Here is a 17,994-nt window from a genome sequence, read left to right as displayed (position 1 = left end):
GGGGAATTAAGGAAAGTTGGGATAATGCAATTAGGAGGACCTGAGACGATTGATCGATCCGCCATGATTTTAATGAATGGCGGAGCAGGGTCGATGGGCCAAATGGCCTACTCCCTCTATTCCTTTGAAACGATAACCCTGCTTTTCCCATGGCCAACCCACCTAACCTGCACATCCCTGGACACTGGGCAATTTACCACAGCCTATCCAAATCAAGGCCAGTGAGCAATGTAGTGATGTGGAAACCAAACACCAGAGAATGATAGAAAGGGACAAGGAGAATAAATGTACTAGCAATCAAAACTGGATTCTAACCATCACAAAAAATAAGACTAAAAGCTCAGTATGTGAATGTGTGCTGCATTGCAACAAAAGCGAATTAATTGACTGCACACGTTGAAGAGAATAATTATGATCTGAGACTCCTTACAGAGATATGGCTTCAGAATGACAAGGATTGGATCCGGAATATCGAGGGGATACGTGGCATTCAAGTCGAGTGAGAGGCTCAGTAAAGGTAGAGGGTGGGCACTGCTAATCAAAGCACTGATAGCATGGTAGTCTGGTGTCAGCTTGGATTTCAGGTCCTGATTTCTCTGTCCTCTAATCTCCCTGTTCCCACAGAGTTAAATGTTGTCTGTTCTCAGCTCTGCTCGATTTCTGTTGAAGCTTTGACCCCCTTTTACACCTTCTGGAGCAATAAAATATTCTGAGCCTCCTGGGAATGACACCTTATCTATACCCCTTCTGATTTTAAAAATTTCTGAAAGGTTAACTGTCAACTTCCTCGGCTCCATTGGAAAAATGTCCCAGCTTCTTCTTTACTCAAACCCTCTATTCCCTGCAACACGCTGGTAATGTCGGGAATAGGGAATTGTATCAAATCACATAAATGTACTGTCTGAAACAATCTAGCTGTGTTCTGGCCTGAGATATTGTGAGTCCCTGGTGTAAGTAATTACGAATGCAATAATTTTGGTCACAGAATTGAACAATCATTTTGCAACAAAGGGATCTACTTTGATTAGGAGGTTTGGTCATTTCTAGGGTAAGTGAACAGTTTGTAGATCAGGGAGATGAAGTTCCAGACACTTGGGAAGGGCAAGAAATGAATTTGATAAATAAGACACAGAACTGTGGATGCTGGAAATCTGAAACAAAAACTGAGAACACTGGAAAAGCTCAGCAGGACTGGAAGCATCTGTGGAGAGAAAGCAGAGTTAAAGTTTCGAGTCCAACAACCCCTCTTCAGGATTCTGAAATAGTTTGTGAGAACCCCTTAAGTCACCTGCCCAGCTTTAAGACCACAATACACAGGAGCAGGATGAGGCCATTTGGCCCATCGAGTCTGTACCACCAGTCGATCATGGCTGATATGTTTCTCTATCCCATTCTGCTGCCCTCTCCTCATAACCCTTGACCCCTTACTAATCAAGAACCTATCTCTGTCTTAAATGCCCTCAATGACTTGGCATCCTCAACCCTTCTCCTAGTGGAAACATCATCTCCACGTCCACACTATCCAGTCATAGAGTAGCACAGCGCTGCCTGACCCACTGTGATCTCCAGCATTTGTTGTTTTCAGGAAGGATTCCAGCATCCACAACAACGCGCATCTAAATTTTGCGCCCAGTTGGTTAGCTCTCCCTGGATCCCGTGAGATTTAACCTTGCTCTACAATCCACTGCGTAGTACAATTAACAAAGTTCCCAGCCCCCACCTCTTTCTGCACACATGGGCAGCACGATGGATCAGCGGTTCGCACTGATGCCTTCCAGCGCCAGGGATCCACTTTCGATTCCAGCCTTGGGGCGACTCTCTGTGTGGAGTTTGCACATTCTCCCTGCCGTGTCTGCTGGGTTTCCTCCGGGTGCTCTGATTTCCACCCAACATCTAAAGGTGTTCAGTTTCGGGAGAAGTGGCCATACTAAATGGGTCCATAGTGTGCAGTAAGTGTAGTGGAATGGGATAGGGGAATGTGTCCACATGGGTTACGCTTTGGATGGTCGATGTGGACTTGTTGGGCTGAATGGCGTGTTTCCACATTGCAGGAATTCTACGTGGCATTCCCCCAACTCCAGAGTCTCAGCACTCTTGGCTGTTCCCATGGACAGTGTGGGGGAGGGAAACAATGTTTTACACGGGAGTAAGGTTCTGTGAGTGTGAAGCTAAAAGGAAACGCAGTGCATTGCTTGAGCTGTTTTCCCCGGTATACCAGAGGCTGAGGGGTGATCTTACAGACGTTTATAGAATCATGAGAGGCATAGACAGGGTAAATAGACAAGGTCATTTCCCTGGGATGGGAGAACTCTAGAACAGGAGGATAATATGTTTGAGGTGAGGGAGGCAAGTGTAAGGAATGATCTGCCGGAGGAAGTGGTGGATGTAGGTCCAATTATAACATTTAAAAGGCATCTCGATGGGTATATGAATAAGAAGAATTCAGAGGGATATGGGCCAAGTGCTGGTAAATGAGACGAGATTAATTTAGGCTATCTGGTCGGCACGGATGAGTTGGACTGAAGGACCTGTTTCTGTGCAGTGTATCTCTGTGACTCTGGCTTGCCCGTAATGTTTGCCATGCCTGTATGTTCAGTTTCTGTCTGGTGTCGGTGTCAATGCCTTGATATCTCATTTCCTCCATCTCCCCACTTCCACCTCCCCAGATGTTAACCATTTCGTGTCTGGTTGTTTCTCAAGAAGCTGCATTGAAGGTTCATCCTGAGTTAACACTTTTTTTTGCTTCCCAAAATCAGACTTACTCACTCCTAGATGTCGTGAAAGATACTAACTTTCAGGTGGAAGTATCCAAAATTCTAAGGTGTCTGTCTTGATGTTTTCACTTTTCGGTCTCTGTAAGATCCTGAATCAGTACCATCGGGAGGATTAGTTTGAGCGGAGTGAGAATAGAGGGGTGAGAGGGGGTGGGATGGTGCTTTCAATTTTGTGGGAAAAGAAAAGAATGTTCTGCGGAAAGTAGAATTGCTTGTTTGGAATTTCTAACCTGGACTGACAGTAATGTCTTTTGTCATCTCTTTTTATGGATTATTTGAAGATCTGAAGACGGACGTTTCAATATCAATAGATGAAGAGCGTTGCCTGAAACATTGACTCTTCTGCTCCTCAGATGCTGCCTGATCTGCTGTGCTTTGACTCTGCCTCTCCAGCATTTGCAGCCCTCAATTTCACGTCAATGTCTGGCAGTCACTGAATCCATCGGGACTATAACAATTTTCGACTTTGATTCTGTGAGAAGGAACCCAGCTTTTTGGTTCCTCTTTCAGTACGTTTTCAGCATCAGTGAGACTGGAAGAGAGACCCGACTGTTGCAGGAGCCAGTAAAAGATATACAGACTGGGAAAAGGAATTCACGGCAGGGAGGTGCTGTACACGCGTTTGTGTGCAGCTGAAGCTTCGGTCATGGAGAAAGCCAAGGAATCCCGTCCCGTGGAGAAACCATGAAAATGTGGCAACTGTGGGAAAGGCATCAGTTTCCCACCTGACCTGGAGACTCATGGGCGCAGTCACACCGGGGTGAGACTGTTCTCCTGCCCTGAGTGCGGGAAGACCTTCAGCAATTCCTCTGCACTGCAGAGGCACCAGGGGGACCACACAGGCGAGAGGCCATGCTCCTGCCCCGAATGCGGGAAGGCCTTCAGCTATTCCTCCGTCCTCCTGACCCACCACCGGGTCCACATATTAGAGAAGTCCTTCAGCTGCTCCAAGTACGGGAAGGCCTTCAATGATACCTCTGCCCTGCTGAGGCACCAGCGGGTCCACACCGGGGAGAGCCCGTTCTCCTGCCTCAAATGCGGGAAGGGATTTACCCAGGCATCCCACCTTCGGGTCCATACGGGGGAGAGGCCCTTCCCCTGCCCAGAGTGCGGGAAGGCCTTCAGCAATTCCTCCCACCTGCTGAGGCACAGGTGGGGCCATACCGGGGAGAGTCCGTTCACCTGCCCCGAGTGGAAGCGGAGGTTCTCATCATTCTGCACCTTGCAGAAGCACCAGCGGGCACACCAGTGCTCCCAACAATCTGATTCTGCTGGTGAAGCTGCTGTGGGTCACTGAAAGGACTGAACCCCTGCACATTCTGACAGTGCTTATAGTGGGAGAGTCGGTCGGTTTTTTTTTTGTTTTATGCCGTCGTGCTCCCCCATCCCTGCAACTTTGCTTCCATTGGGCACTGCTGCTCGTTGAGACCAAGAGCTGTCCAGTTAAAGAATTGTTGGCTCTTTCTGGGAATGAGTCCCAGCCTGTAAGAAATGGCTGAATACTGGGGTGTCTATTCACATTCAGCAGTGACTTTTAAATTAGATTTACAGTTACGTGTCTGTGAAACAGTCATAGTCCAAAGATTGCACAAAGGCTTGGCAATCCATTGTTGGAAACTGTTTGCTTGAATTGGTAAGTTTTAAAAAAAATTCTTTCTTAATTTTCCGCTTAAGTCTCTGTCTCTGAGATGGTGGGGGGCTTGATCAAAGGGTTTAAATCATTGCTATTAATTAGATTATCTTCTTTAACTTTGCCCTAGAAAATTTGCCATATTTATAATTTGGTTGTTGTTTAAATTATAATGTTGATGTGCAAATCTGTTCTTCATCAAGTCTGGTTCGGGACAGTTGAGAAATTGAGGGACATTGCATGTTTAAATTTCACTGTGTTGTGAATCTGGTGACAGTGACATTCATTTGTATTGGGTTACTTACCCTTAGTTGCAGTGTCTTCCACCCCAACTATTCACTATGGTAGTGAGTTCCACAGTCTCACCACACTCTGAGGTTTTTCATGAAATCCTTAGTAGAGAATTGTAAGGGAAAATGTTGACAAGGGCAGAATATAGGGTCTTAACTGCAAATGCCAGGAAGACATTCGACAAAGTAAAACCATGACAATATCGGGATAAATCAGGAACTTTGACAGTAATGAAGAGGTCACACGTCAGAGTTCAAGATATTGGTCGTGACAAACAGAAAAAGTACTCAGCAGATATTGGATATTGTAATTAAGCAAGTTTCTAGATGCTGTAGTTGGTTGAATACGATAATAAGAGATGAAATAACCAAAACCACTCATGTAATTTGATGTTGGTAACCATAAAGCAAGTGCATACTATTGATTGATATAGGCCAATTGCGAGCAAGTAGGCCATTCAGCCCATCGAGTCAACATTGACTGACCGTCCAACCCAGAACCAGTTCGTTACCCACCACCACATGCTGCTCTCGAAAGAAGTGAATTTCAAAGACTCGAGAACACTTGTGAGAAAAACAAAACTTTCCTATCTTAAATGAGAGACTAGTCTCTGGCTAGAATTGAGTTGACATTACATTTACATTAAGTCCTCTCCAGATGTTATACAGCTCCATCGGATCATCTGTTTCTTCTGAACTCCAACTGATACAAGCCTAGCCTGACATCCCCTTTTCCCCGATTATAAGTTGAGTAAATGAGCGACCCTCGACCTCACTGGCATGACAAAGGATGCCCTCAATCCAAGTTGACCTTAAGTGTCCAACCTCTTGACCCCCACGCCACAATGTGGTCAGCCGCAACTCAGCCCTGAACGAGAGCAGAGGAACTGAATAGACAGCAGTGAGGTGGACATTGCATTCCCAGAGAATATTGTTCAAGTGTGAAATTTGTTCAGCTCGCATTTGGATCACTGCAGGGACTATGTCTCCTGTCATTTAAATGTCTTTGATCCCAATAACAGTCTAGTTTTGTTGTACATTGTGTGTGTTTTATCTGTGTGTCACGACATGATTTTCTGTTGTTGTCATTCCCATGAGGATGTGTGAATTCAGCACCAGATAATAGTCTCAGTTCTGAATTTTCCTTGAGGATTGGTATAGAACGGACTAAGTGTCAGTCAGATTGGAAGAAGCTCGACTGTTTATTTAACCCTTTGCTGTCCTTCCCCTGGGACTGTATGAATGGGGAAGTGTAGAGGAAGTTTTACTCTGTATCTAACCCAATGCAGTCTCTGTCTTGGCAGTGTTTGTTGGGGACAGCGTTGAGGTAGCTTCACTTGCAATTGAAGAGTAGAGGAAGCTTTATTCTGATTGTCATCCCATGCTGTCCTTGTGCTGGGAGGTTTAGATGGCATCTATAATTGAAGTGAATGCAGACTTGGCTGTGGGAGTGGAGGGTACTTGAACCTGAGCACGCCCATCTTTGAGATTGCTGTGCTGATCAAGACAATCTCAGACACCTTCATGCACTTTTCCAACCAACCACAGGGTGGTTAAGGATGGGTATAAATGCTGGCATTGCCAGCGATGCCCACACCCCATGCATGAATAAATACTTTCTGTTTAAAAGTTTACATTCACGTTCCAAACCCTCTAATGTATGATGACTTACATGGAAAATTCTTGTCTGTTTATAATTTCATTTTAAAACAAAGGAATGTGTCAACCATGTAGAAATATAACAAGAACAACAAATTGAGAAGTTAACTGGTAATGAACAGGACCAGAATGCTGAGTCAGCCTGACCTCCAAGGCTGAGAGAGTTCTCCCAGATGTTGAAGTTACACCAGTGCCTTTTACTCTTGCAGCTTCCCCAAAAGTTTGTCCCTGATGTAAGATCGTTCAATGACCCGAAGTACGAACTGTTTTTATCTCCATAACTGGTGCCAGACTTGCTGAGTAATTCCAGCCCTTCTGCTCGACCCTTTTATGGGATTTGAGCTTCCCTAAGTCAGTGTAATGAAGAACTGCAGATGATAGAGATCTGAAACAGAAAAATGCGTCAAATGCTGGAGAAACTGAATAGGACTGGCAGCACATGTCGATAGAGAAGCATTTCAAGTGCTGTGACCCTTCTTCAAAACTGTTCTGGACTCAAGCTAGGATATTGTCTTTGTGTCTTTCTCTCTCTCTCCACCAGTGTTGCCAGACTGGCTGAGTTTCTCCAGCAATTTCTGTTATGACACTTTCACAAGCTTGATATTTGTTATCCAACCCTAAGTGCAAGGTGTCTTGCTTGTGCCAATTCAGAGGGCAGTTTAAGAGTCAACCACATTGCTGTAGGTCTGGAGTCACATGTTAGACTGACCATGCAAGGATGGCAGTTTCCCTCCTGAAAGGACATTGGTGAAAATGGGTTTTTAGGACAATTGACGTCAGTGCCATCGATACCATACTGAGACTTACTTTGTGTTCCCCATTTATGATTTGAATTATTCACATCTTACCTCTTGCTGTAGTGGGATTTGAACTCATGTTCCCTGGATTACTCATCCTGTGACGTTATGACTACACTGTTGTTTCCCATTCTTTGCTATTTTGTGTTTGTTGTTCACGTCTTTGTCCTCTGATGTTTGGGAAATTGAACCTGTTTAAAAGATTGCCCTAAACTTGTCCCTTTGACCAAGTATTTGGTCACCTGTCTCATCTGTGCTCCGGTCTTGTGATTTTTAAAGGAATTCTCATAATGTTCATGTGAAGCACTTTGAGATAGTTAACTGTACCACAGGTATTATTTGAATGCGGCATGTGTCCCTATCTTAATATCTGAAAGTACAGGGTCATATTTTAAATGTAGAAGACAAAACTGAGGATGATTGATTTTCTTTCTGAGGGTTGTGTGTCTTCTTCAAAAGGCAGTGGATTCAAAATCTTTAAGGCAGAGGTAGATAGGTTCTTGATAACCAAGTGGATGAAAGATTGTCGGGGATGTGATGGAATGTATAGTTGAGGTTGAATTCAGATCAGCCATGATCTTATTGAATGTTGCAGCAGGCTCGAAGTGCCGAGTGGCCTACTCCCACCCATTATATGTTTGTTTCAAGCAGTCTGTGTCTCCCCTCTTATAGCTATGAACTGGGTAATTCCTTTCCAATATTGCCCCTTGTAGACAGTTAATTTCACACCGATGGCCCCCTATTGGGAGCAGGCACATTGTTGCAATTGCAGTATTTCTTGTGTTAATTTTGTTGCTTCTTACTCAGTGTTGCTGAGAATCTTCGAAATAAAAACCAAAACACTTATATTGTTATCGCATGAATAGAAGTGTAGGTTTGGATGTAACATTGTTGAATTAGCCATTCCCATCTTTTCCAGAATTCTGTGATAAAGGCCCTCGAGTCTGGTTTCTACCCCTGAAACAGTTCATATCAAGGTCATATTTGACATCCCTTGTAAAGGTGACAGGGATGAACATTCCCTCGTCGACCTGCGGACAACCTTGATCAGGGTTAATGATAGTACTGACCCTCTCCAGCATCACTCTATCCTCTGGGAGGGTATGATTTTAGCGTCTTCCGTTCTTATTTGTTTTACCGTAGCTGCTGGTGTTGGCATCTATACTGATGATATCCAACTGTGCCTGAACACCACTTCTCTCCCGACTCATCTGTCATTCATGATTTTCCAATAATCTCATCTGAATGCCTGCCCAATTTCCAGCATTGGACAACCATAAACATTCCCTTAGTTAAATATTGTGAAGTGTGAAGCCATTATTTTAGTCCCCAAGTTCGACCTGAGCCCCCGTCCCCCCGTCCCCCGCCCCCCCCCGCCACACCCCCACCCCAGTAACTCTGTTGACAGCCTTCATGTCACATTAAAACTAGGAACGATAGATTTGTGAAGAGTCGGGGGATGAACAGTTGCAGGAAAAGGGCAGGAAAGTGAATGTGGGGAATGCCAGATCACCCAGAATCCTACTGAATGGAGAAGCAGGCTCAAGGGGCTGAATGGCATATTCCTGTTCCTATTTCTTATGGTTCCCGAGCCCTTCCCTCTGATACAGGACACTGACTTCAGTATGTGCCATTACTGAGAGTGCTGATGTTCCATTGTGTAATATCAACAAATTAGCAGCTGCTAATACCTCTTGCTCCTTTGTTACCTCTGAACACAATAAGCCAATGTGTTTAGGGGAGGTGATGGCCGACTTTATTGTCACCAGACTATTCACCCAGGTAATGTTCTAGGGACTTGTGTTCAAAACCTGCCACGGCAGATGGTGGAATCTGAATTCAATATAAATCCGGAATTAAGAGTCGAATGATGACCTCGTTGTGGTTTGTTGTAAAAACTTATCTGGTTTCCTGCTGTCCGAACCTGGTCTGATCTACATGTGATTCAGATCCACTGTCAGCTGGTTGAATCTTCACAGCCCTTTCAATCAAAACCTCCACTATAACCTCCCGACATTTATACTCCATTTAAAGGTCAATCTCCCTTTTGCCTTCCCTATTAGTCGCTGTGTTCCCAGAAGCAGGATTGTGGTTCAGTTTAAAGTCGGTCCTATATCTCTGATTACATCGATACACAAGGCAGTGAAGAAAGGTTTAGGCACACTAACCTTCATCAGTTCGGGAATTGAGTATAGATATAGTTATGTTGTCGTTGTACAGGACGTTGATGAGGCTGCACCTGGAATATTATGATCAGTTTTGGTCCCCTTGATGTTCTGACTTCTGACTTCTTCAACTCTGGGTTTGTGTTGAACTTGATGGGATACTTTGTGCAACTCAGCACGTTTAAACAGTATCGCTCAGAGGGATTCATGTGAAACTTTTCAGGAGGTGAGCTCAACAAGATTGAAGTATTCAAAGTTACTTGGACTCTATTTTAAACTTAGATCAGGACTAGTATCAGAGTCACATACAGCATGGAAAGAGACCCTTTCGTCCAACTTGTCCATGCTGACCTGATATCCTAAATTAATCTAGTCCCATTTGACAGCACCTCACCCAAATCCTGTGGCAGCTCCTTTCATATAAGTACCAACCTCTGCATGAAGAGGTTGTCCCTTTAATATATTTCGCCTCTCACCCTACACCCATGCCCTCTAGTTCTGGACTCCCCCATCCCAGGGAAAATACCTTGTCTATTAACCTGTCCATGCCCCTCATGATTTTGTAACCTCTATTAGGTCACTCCTCTGCCTCTGATGGTCCAGTGAAAACAGTCCCAGCCTATTCAGCCTCTCCCTGTCGCTCAAATCCTCCAACCCCCAGCAACATTCCTGTAAATCTTTTCTCACAGAGAAGTCAACGTTTCAATCATGAAGAAGGGTTAATTCCCAAACCGCTGACTTCTCCACATCCTGGTGCTGCCTGGCTTGCTGCATTCTCCCAACCTCCTGCTTGCCTACTTCGGGTTGCAATATGTAGTGGCTCAGTGTTTACCACTGCAGGCTCACCGTGCCGGGGACCCAGGTTTGATTCCAGCCTTGGGTGGCTGTGTGTGAGGAGTTTTCATATTCTCCCAGTGTCTGCGTGGGTTTTCTCTGGGTGGTCCTGTTTTCTTCCATCGTCCAAAGATGTTCAGGTCATGTGGATTGGCCATGCTTAATTGCCCATAGAGTTAGGTACATTAGTCAGAGGGAAATGGGTCTGGATGGGTTACTCTTCGGAGGGTCGATGTGGACTTGTTGGGACAAATGGCCTGTTTCCACACTGTAGCTAATCTCATCTGCACTACTTTTGTCACTAACGTATTGCTGAGTAGACCCGATGGGCCGAATGGCCTCACTTCTGCTCCGATGGTCTTGCGGTCTTACTTTTCTCTGGATCATTTCATTTGGCAATGTGCAGGTCCTGGCTCAATGAGCAGCAGTTTCCAATGAAAGCAAAGCTCATATGTTGGTTGAACTCCTCCAGTGTGGAAACAGGTCCTTCAGCCAAACACATCTGCACAGATTCTCCGAAGGGTAACCCACTCAGATCCATTTTCCTACCCTCCATAAATTGCACACAGACCCCCAAGGGTAGAAGTATTCCTGGGTTCCTGGTGCCATGAGGCAGCAGTGCTAACCCTGAGCCACCATGGGGTTGTAGTTGTAGGGGGTGGGACAGGCAATTGCAGTCCATCAGAAAACAAAAACAGCCCACCTACTCTCCCACTGCACCCACTGTCAGAACTGGCACCAGATTCAGTCCTGGGGGGTGACCGAAGGCAGCGTCACTGGTGGGATCTGATTGCTGGGAGCGTTGGTGCCCCCGCTGGTGCTTCCGCAAGTTGCAGGAAAACATGATCCTCTTCCCACACTGGGGCCAGCTGAAGGGCCTCTCCCCCGTGTGGACACACTGGTGCTTCAGCAGGGCGGAGGAATTGCTGAAGGACTTCCCGCACTCAGGGCAGCAGAAAGGCCTCCCCTCTCCACCCCCCATCCCCCCGTGTGGACCAGCTGGTACTTCAGCAGTGTGGAGGAGCGGGTAAAGCCCTTCCCACACTCGGGCAGGAGAATGGCATCTCCCCGGTTTGGACGGACTGGGACATCAGCAGGGCTGAGGAATTGATGAAAGCCTTCCTGCACTTCGGCAACTGAACGACCTCTCCCCCATGTGGACCCACCCATGGGGCAGCAGGTCGGAAGAAAGAGCAAAGCCCTTCCTGCACTCGGGGCAGAAGAACGGCCTCTCCTCAATATGGACCCACTGGTGTTTCAGCAGGTGGGAAGAACTGCTGAAGGCCATCTCGCACTTGGGGCCAGAGAACAGCCTTCCCTGGTGTGGACCAACTGGTGTGTCAGCAAGGCAGAGGAATCACTGAAGGCCTTCCCACACTCAGGGCAGCAGAAGGGCCTCTTCCCCTCTGTGGACCCATTGGTGCTTCGGAACCATTTCAAATTTCACAAATTCCGTCTGATAGGAGGGAGACTAGAATTGTACACAATATTTCAAATGTGGTCTAAAAAGTGTCCTGTACAACCACAACACAACCTTCCAACTCCAATACTCAGTCAGAGGATTGCGAAAGCTTTCAAAACCCATAAAAAACAAACAGGAAAGAATGGAGGGTCAAACCAAATTTTTGAGAGTCACCTTGAAATATCAATGAGAAATCGGCAGAGAGGGTTTATTGGGTACCCGTTCTCCTTAAAAATACACTATATATGTAATTCTCTTGTGCTCTTCGTAGTTTCTCTGTGCTGCAGTGTGAAGTGGCTCGTTGAAATAATCTCCTGATGCAGCTTCGTTTGTGGGTGTTGGGATGATTGCTTCTGCAGTTAAGTATTTGGTTTGGGTCTGTTGTTTTTCTGTAGATGCCAGTTTGAAGTTCCCCATTGACTGTTCGCTCTACTGTGACATCAAGGAATGGCACTTTGTTGTTGTTCTCCTCCCCGTCAAACCAGGAGCCCCCCTTAGACCATAGTCTCACTACTAGGAACACCAATATACAGACGAGTCAAAGGCCTCCACTGAAGGCTAAAACACCGAGTCGAAGATTCACTCCACTCCATTTACTCCATCCAAGAATTCCTGAACACCAAAGACACTAAGATTGAAGAGGATGGATTAATGTTGTCCTTTGACATAACAGTCCTGTTCACATCCATTAACATCAACGTGGCCAAAGAAAACTGAAGACACGACTCGAAGAACCAAAGACACAAACGCAGCATCAACTTCATCAGCAAAGATAGCACTGTCAAGCTCGTGGAACTGTGCCTTACCATCCACTTCATATTCAATAACAAGCCCTACAAACAAATCAACGAAATACGCACGAAACCTCCAGCATCAGGATTCCTAGCAGAAGCAAGAATGCAGAGACTCGAACAAACAGCCCTTCCAACGATCCAACCCAAACTTTGGGTCCGCTACAGCGATGACACTTTTGTCATCAAAAAAGGAAACAAATTACAGGAAACCTACAACACCATCAACAATCTCCTTACTGGCATAAAATTCACAAAAAAGGAGAACAACAACAAAGTGCCATTTCTAGATGTCACAGTAGAGCGAACAGTCAATGGTAAATTCAAAACAGCGTCTACAGGAAAACAATGCATTCGAACCAAGAACTTAACTACAGAAGCAATCACCCCGACACACACAAACATATCTGAATCAGGACACTATTTCAACGAGCCACGGCACACTGCAGCACCCAGGAACTACGAAAATCAACAAATAACTGTACAGAGAATTTCAGAAGAACGGGGAGCCTATAAACCCCCTGAAAACAGGTTCCCTTACCGGGAATCGAACCCGGGCCGCGGCGGTGAGAGCGCCGAATCCTAACCACTAGACCACCAGGGAGATACAAGCGCCGCCTGATAGATCTACTGAAAATTACTTCCCTGCCCGGAAATGGAATCCGCGCCATGGTCGGTCGTCGGCTTTCACCTGTGTATCCAACAATGTCATTTCTTGTATCCATTGCACCTGATGCAGTCTCCTCGACATTGGGGAGACTGGAGACTCCTCGCAGAGTCAAGTCACAGCGCTTGAGGGAACATCTCCAGGACACCCGCACCAATCAATCCCATCGCCCTCTGGCCCAACATTTCAAACCCCCTCCCACTCTGCCGAGGACATGCAGGTCCTGGGCCTCCTCCATCGCCGCTCCCTCCCCACCCGATGCCTGGAGGATGAACGTCTCATCTTCCGCTTGGAGTAAATTCAACCCCAGGTCATCAATGTGGACTTCATCAGTTTCCTCATTTCCCCTCCCCCCACCTTACCTCAATTTCTTTTAGATTACTTACACTATAATCTCTTGATATTTATTCTGTGTCTTACCATCCTACTCAACAGCAACCTGATGAAGGAACAGCGCTCCAAAACCGAGTGCTTCCAAATAAACCTGTTGGACTATACCCTGGTGTTTGTGTCATTTTAAAACTTTGTTTCCAGTGAATACAGCCCGCACCTCCCTCTGTTGCCAGTAAACTTTGCAATGCCAATGAAACAATAAGCTTGCAGTCCTAAAAAATTTACAATTTCGAACAATACCATCTACTCATTCACTGTTTCTTCTGAGACACGACATTGGAAACTCGGTGCTGGTGGCTGAAAGAAATGAGAAGCTGTTGGATCTCCCAGCTTTCAATGAGAGTTTAAGCCTGACGGAAAGTTCAGGTAACCTTCACTGCGACCCAACTTTGTTGCAGCTTCAGATCTCCACATCACAAGGCGTACAAAAAGTAGCTTTTCTAAAATAAAAGTGCACACGCTCACCCCCACTCCTCCCACCACACTTTCTTTATTATTGGCTAGTTGAGTTGTCCTTTTGTAACTGGATCCTTCGTACAGCCGGGTAAAGCATGCAGCTGGGACGACTGAGTGAATCCTTTCCTGCAACGGCAGTTTCCATCACTGAAAAGGACATGAATAAATCAGCCGTGTTTTTGCCCTCTAAAAATGGTTTCATCCTTAGCTTCTGGAGTCCAGATTAATGACCGAATCCAAATTCTGCCATCTGCCGCCACGGGATTCGAACCTGAGAGTCCCCAGAGCTGGGTTGTTAGCGGCGCTCGGCCAGCGCTCCTTCCATCCCCCCTGCGATGGCACGTGAACGCGCTGGTGCCTCCGCAGGTGGGAGGAGCAGGTGAAGCCCTTCCGGCACTGACAGCAGGTGAACGGCCTCTCTCCGGTGTGGACCCACTGGTGGGTCAGCAGTGCAGCTGATTGAGTGAACCCCCTTCCGTACATGGGGCACGTGAATGGCTTCTCTCACTTGTGGACCCACTGGTGCGTCTCCAGATGGCTGATCCGACTGAAGCCCTTCCTGCACACCGAGCAGGTGAATGGCCTCTCCCCGCAGTGAATACGTCTTTGGGTTTCCAACACGGATGGGGAAGGGAATCCTTTCCCTCAGTCCCCACATTTCCACAGTTTCCCCATTGGGGGAGCTTTCCTTGTGTTGGTCTGGGTTTGAAATTACAATCAGAACGGGGACATAGTCTATCCCCACCGTCAGGGATGAGACTTTGATTCCCCCAAGCTGAGTAAATGGTGTGAAGCACTTTTCACAGTCAGCGCAATGAATCTCCCTCACTCGGTGTCTCAGTATTCTTCCTGCCACACCAGTGTCCAAAATCTCTCAAGCAAACAAAAGCAACCATGTCTTCTTGATTGGAATGGCTGCTGATATTCAAGTCCCAATGAATCAAGTGGCTCTGTCAGAAGTTGATGTATCATTTGTTTTCAGATTTCTTTCGGCATGTCTTCCTGCAAAAAATATCACAAAATAAGTGGTCATTGTCAGTACACTTTAACGAACATAACATAGGTGGCAGTTTGTGTAGTTTGCCAGATGCCTGGTGATCACATAATACCCAGCACACAGAAACCTGAAATCCCTCATGCAGCCAGATAGGCTCAGGTGTGTTTAGAGGAAAACTTCATTCAAATCTAATCTAATCTTAAACTAAATACGTGTACATATATATATATCAATATGCCAATCCTTTCAATGCTGCTCAGTTCCATGAGAAACTACACTTTTAATTGTGAACATGAGGAAAAAAGCAATCATTTTCCAGGGTGCAAACTGCATACGTGTCAAACTGAGGGAATACACAAGGAAAATACCTAAAAGGGAGATAGAAAGTATTTGAGCACCTTTGCAGAATCTGCTCCCTCTCTGGATTCACTCCAGTTGCTTCAAGTAAACCTCCCTGGGGGTCATACAGCCCTGCATCGGGAAGCACTGGGATGGTCAACTACGACCAGTTTACATGGAGAACACATCTCCACAATAAACAGCCTCGAGACAAACTTCCCTTCCTTCCACTTAAAGTTCAAGTCCCCTCAAAGCGAAATTCCTCAGGTAAGTTTGGAAGAATTTCTTCCAGGTGTTCACTAATCATTTCTATGAGCACTTTGTTAAAGTTTGAATATTGCGAGTTTTGAAAATTAGTGATTCTGAGCGAAATCACAGTTCGAAAAACAGAATGTGGGAATTTAGACAGAGTTTATTTTTTACATCGACGATATGTCGGCACAACAGCATATGACACGACAGGAGTGAAGATCTTCTGACGTCATTCTCAAACGTGCCTGCCACACGCCAGATGAAAAGCTGAATATTTATCTGGAAAAACTGCCGAGCAATGCAGGAGAATGGCACAACGTGTGCGTGTTGGGACGGTAACCCAAAAGAGAGACCATTCTCTCCTGTTCATTCAACGTCGTCTTTAGCAGCTTTCCCGTATAACGGCGCTCTGTTCTGCACCTTGCCTTCACATCCGCTTCCCAAAAAAGCTTCGACATAAATATTTCACAATGATATACTGGCCCAATGTGCACAGTTGAGCTGACAACCTCTGAGGGGTCTCCTGTTCTCTGTATCCTATGTTGAGGAGGGCAATGCTTGTCACTGGCCACTCGGGTGTCAGAGAAAAGCTTCGAAACAGTGGAGGGAGCCCGGTTCCTGGGGACGGGACAAACAGCAGGAGGGAGACAGAATGAGAAGCAGCTGTTCTGGAAACTCTTCGTCACTTGCAATTCTGAGAGCAATGTCAAATGTATTTCACACTGAGCAAGTCTCAACTGGCTCAAGAGGTGTGTGGTGGATGAGGAATGAACCGTTCTTTGGCTTGTTGGTCTAGGGGCATAATTTTCCCAGAGAGTCTTTAACTGTACAGACTTGTGCGCGGTCGGGGATTCAAATCCCAGACGAGGCTGCGTCTCTTAACTTGATTTGTGCAAAAATGCCCGATTAATTTTCTCAAAAAGCACCTTCGTGAAACGAGGTTGGGCTGCCTGGACGACGAATGGGGCAGTGAAATGGTTGGAGATCGCGTTGAACAGGTTGACGTGAGTGGTGCGGTGTGTGAGGAATGTCAGCAATAAAGGTAGATTGAAAAATTGGGCCAGCTCTCCTCGGAGAACCGAAGTTTTCCAAGTCAGTAGGAGCCTAGAAACAGGAAATAATGCTGTGAAAATGCTCCCATGCCTGAAAGGATCTATAGTGATTCGGCAGAGATTTAAAGTCACGAAGACGAGCGAATGCAGTAGACGAGGTTGCGGAAAATGTGCAGGTAAAGTGCTGCTTCACCTGAAAGGTATGTTCGAGCCTGGAAGGATATTCAGGAAGGAGCAGGTAAATTGTGCTTCTGAGTAAAAACAGAATGTGGCAATTTAGACAGAGTTAATATTTGCTTGTCGGCGATATGTCTGCCGGTGCGTGATGGGAGCATAAGCCAGAAGGGAAACCATCTTCCCTGAGAGTACTCTGTTCAGCATCTTGCCTTTCAAACTACTTCCTGAGTGTCTACATGCCCAGTATCATACCGATACTGTCGCGAAACTCACACCGTTCAAATTACGTGCTTTTGGAGGTCTGAGTGGTCTTCTCCTGTTCTTCGTCGGTTTCCTATGAACTGAATCGCAAAACCACTTCTCTGAGATGCCAATGAACTGATAACATTGAAACGCATACCTTGTGGTTTCGTGCCTTCCCTGCAGTAGTTCGCCAAGTCCGTTCCGACGTGAATGACAAGACGATCCGCATGTCAGAAACCGCATCCCGGGGACAGAATGACAAGCAGATGTTCTGGAAACTCTTTGCTGCTTGCAATTCTTGGAGCAAAGTGGAATGTATTTCACACTGAGCAAGTTTCAGCTGGCTCCGAGTCTCCAGTGTACGCTGCTCTCTTTCCCGCCAGCTCAGAGAGAGAACAATAGGAGGGACAAAGGAGTGAATAACGATCCGTGTGGGAGGGTGAATAACTGTTAATGGAGACCGTTAGTGGCTAACAATAAGTAGTGTGTCGTAGCAGACTATGTGATAACAAGGGCTCGTATGTGTGTGGTAGGGGTCAAGGACGTGGGGGATTTCAGGTCCTAAAGTCATGGAACTCGATCTTGAAGACCGGAGGGCTGTAGGGTGTTGAAGTGGAATATGAGGCGTTGTTCTTCCATCTGGAGCTGAGCTTTGCTGGAACACTGCTGCAAGCCTGAGACAGAGATGTTGGCCAGGGAACAGGGTGGCGTGTTAAAGTGGTAGGAAAGCAGAAGCTCAGAGCCTTTTTTCGCGGGCAGAACCGAGATGTTCTGCGAAGCAGTCATCCAATTTATACTTGGTGTTCCGTTGGGGAAACGACAGTGTGAGCAGCGAATGCAGTAGACTAGGTTGCGGCAAATGTGCAGGTAACGTGCTGCTTCACCTGGAAGGTATGTTCGAGCCTGGAAGGATATTCAGGAGGGAGCAGGTAAATTGTGCTTCTGAGTGAAATCACGGTTCGGAAAAACACAATGTGGCAATTTAGACAGAGTTAATATTTGTTCGTCGGCGATAT

General features: G+C 46.2%; 1 protein-coding gene and 1 non-coding gene across 2 annotated transcripts in view; both read right to left on the bottom strand.

Annotated features, from left to right (window-relative positions):
* The window catches only part of LOC140460045 (uncharacterized), a 911,064-nt gene that overhangs the window by 125,200 nt on the left and 767,870 nt on the right, over positions 1–17,994 (bottom strand). The window lies entirely within an intron of this gene.
* Positions 12,935–13,006, bottom strand: trnae-cuc (transfer RNA glutamic acid (anticodon CUC)). The gene has a single exon. It is a non-coding gene; the product is annotated as a tRNA-Glu (tRNA).

This window comes from Chiloscyllium punctatum, chromosome 36 (assembly GCF_047496795.1).
Source record: "Chiloscyllium punctatum isolate Juve2018m chromosome 36, sChiPun1.3, whole genome shotgun sequence".
NCBI classification, from domain to species: domain Eukaryota; kingdom Metazoa; phylum Chordata; class Chondrichthyes; order Orectolobiformes; family Hemiscylliidae; genus Chiloscyllium; species Chiloscyllium punctatum.
The sequence above is the reverse complement of the archived record's forward strand: the minus strand, read 5'-3'. Positions and strand labels throughout refer to the sequence as shown.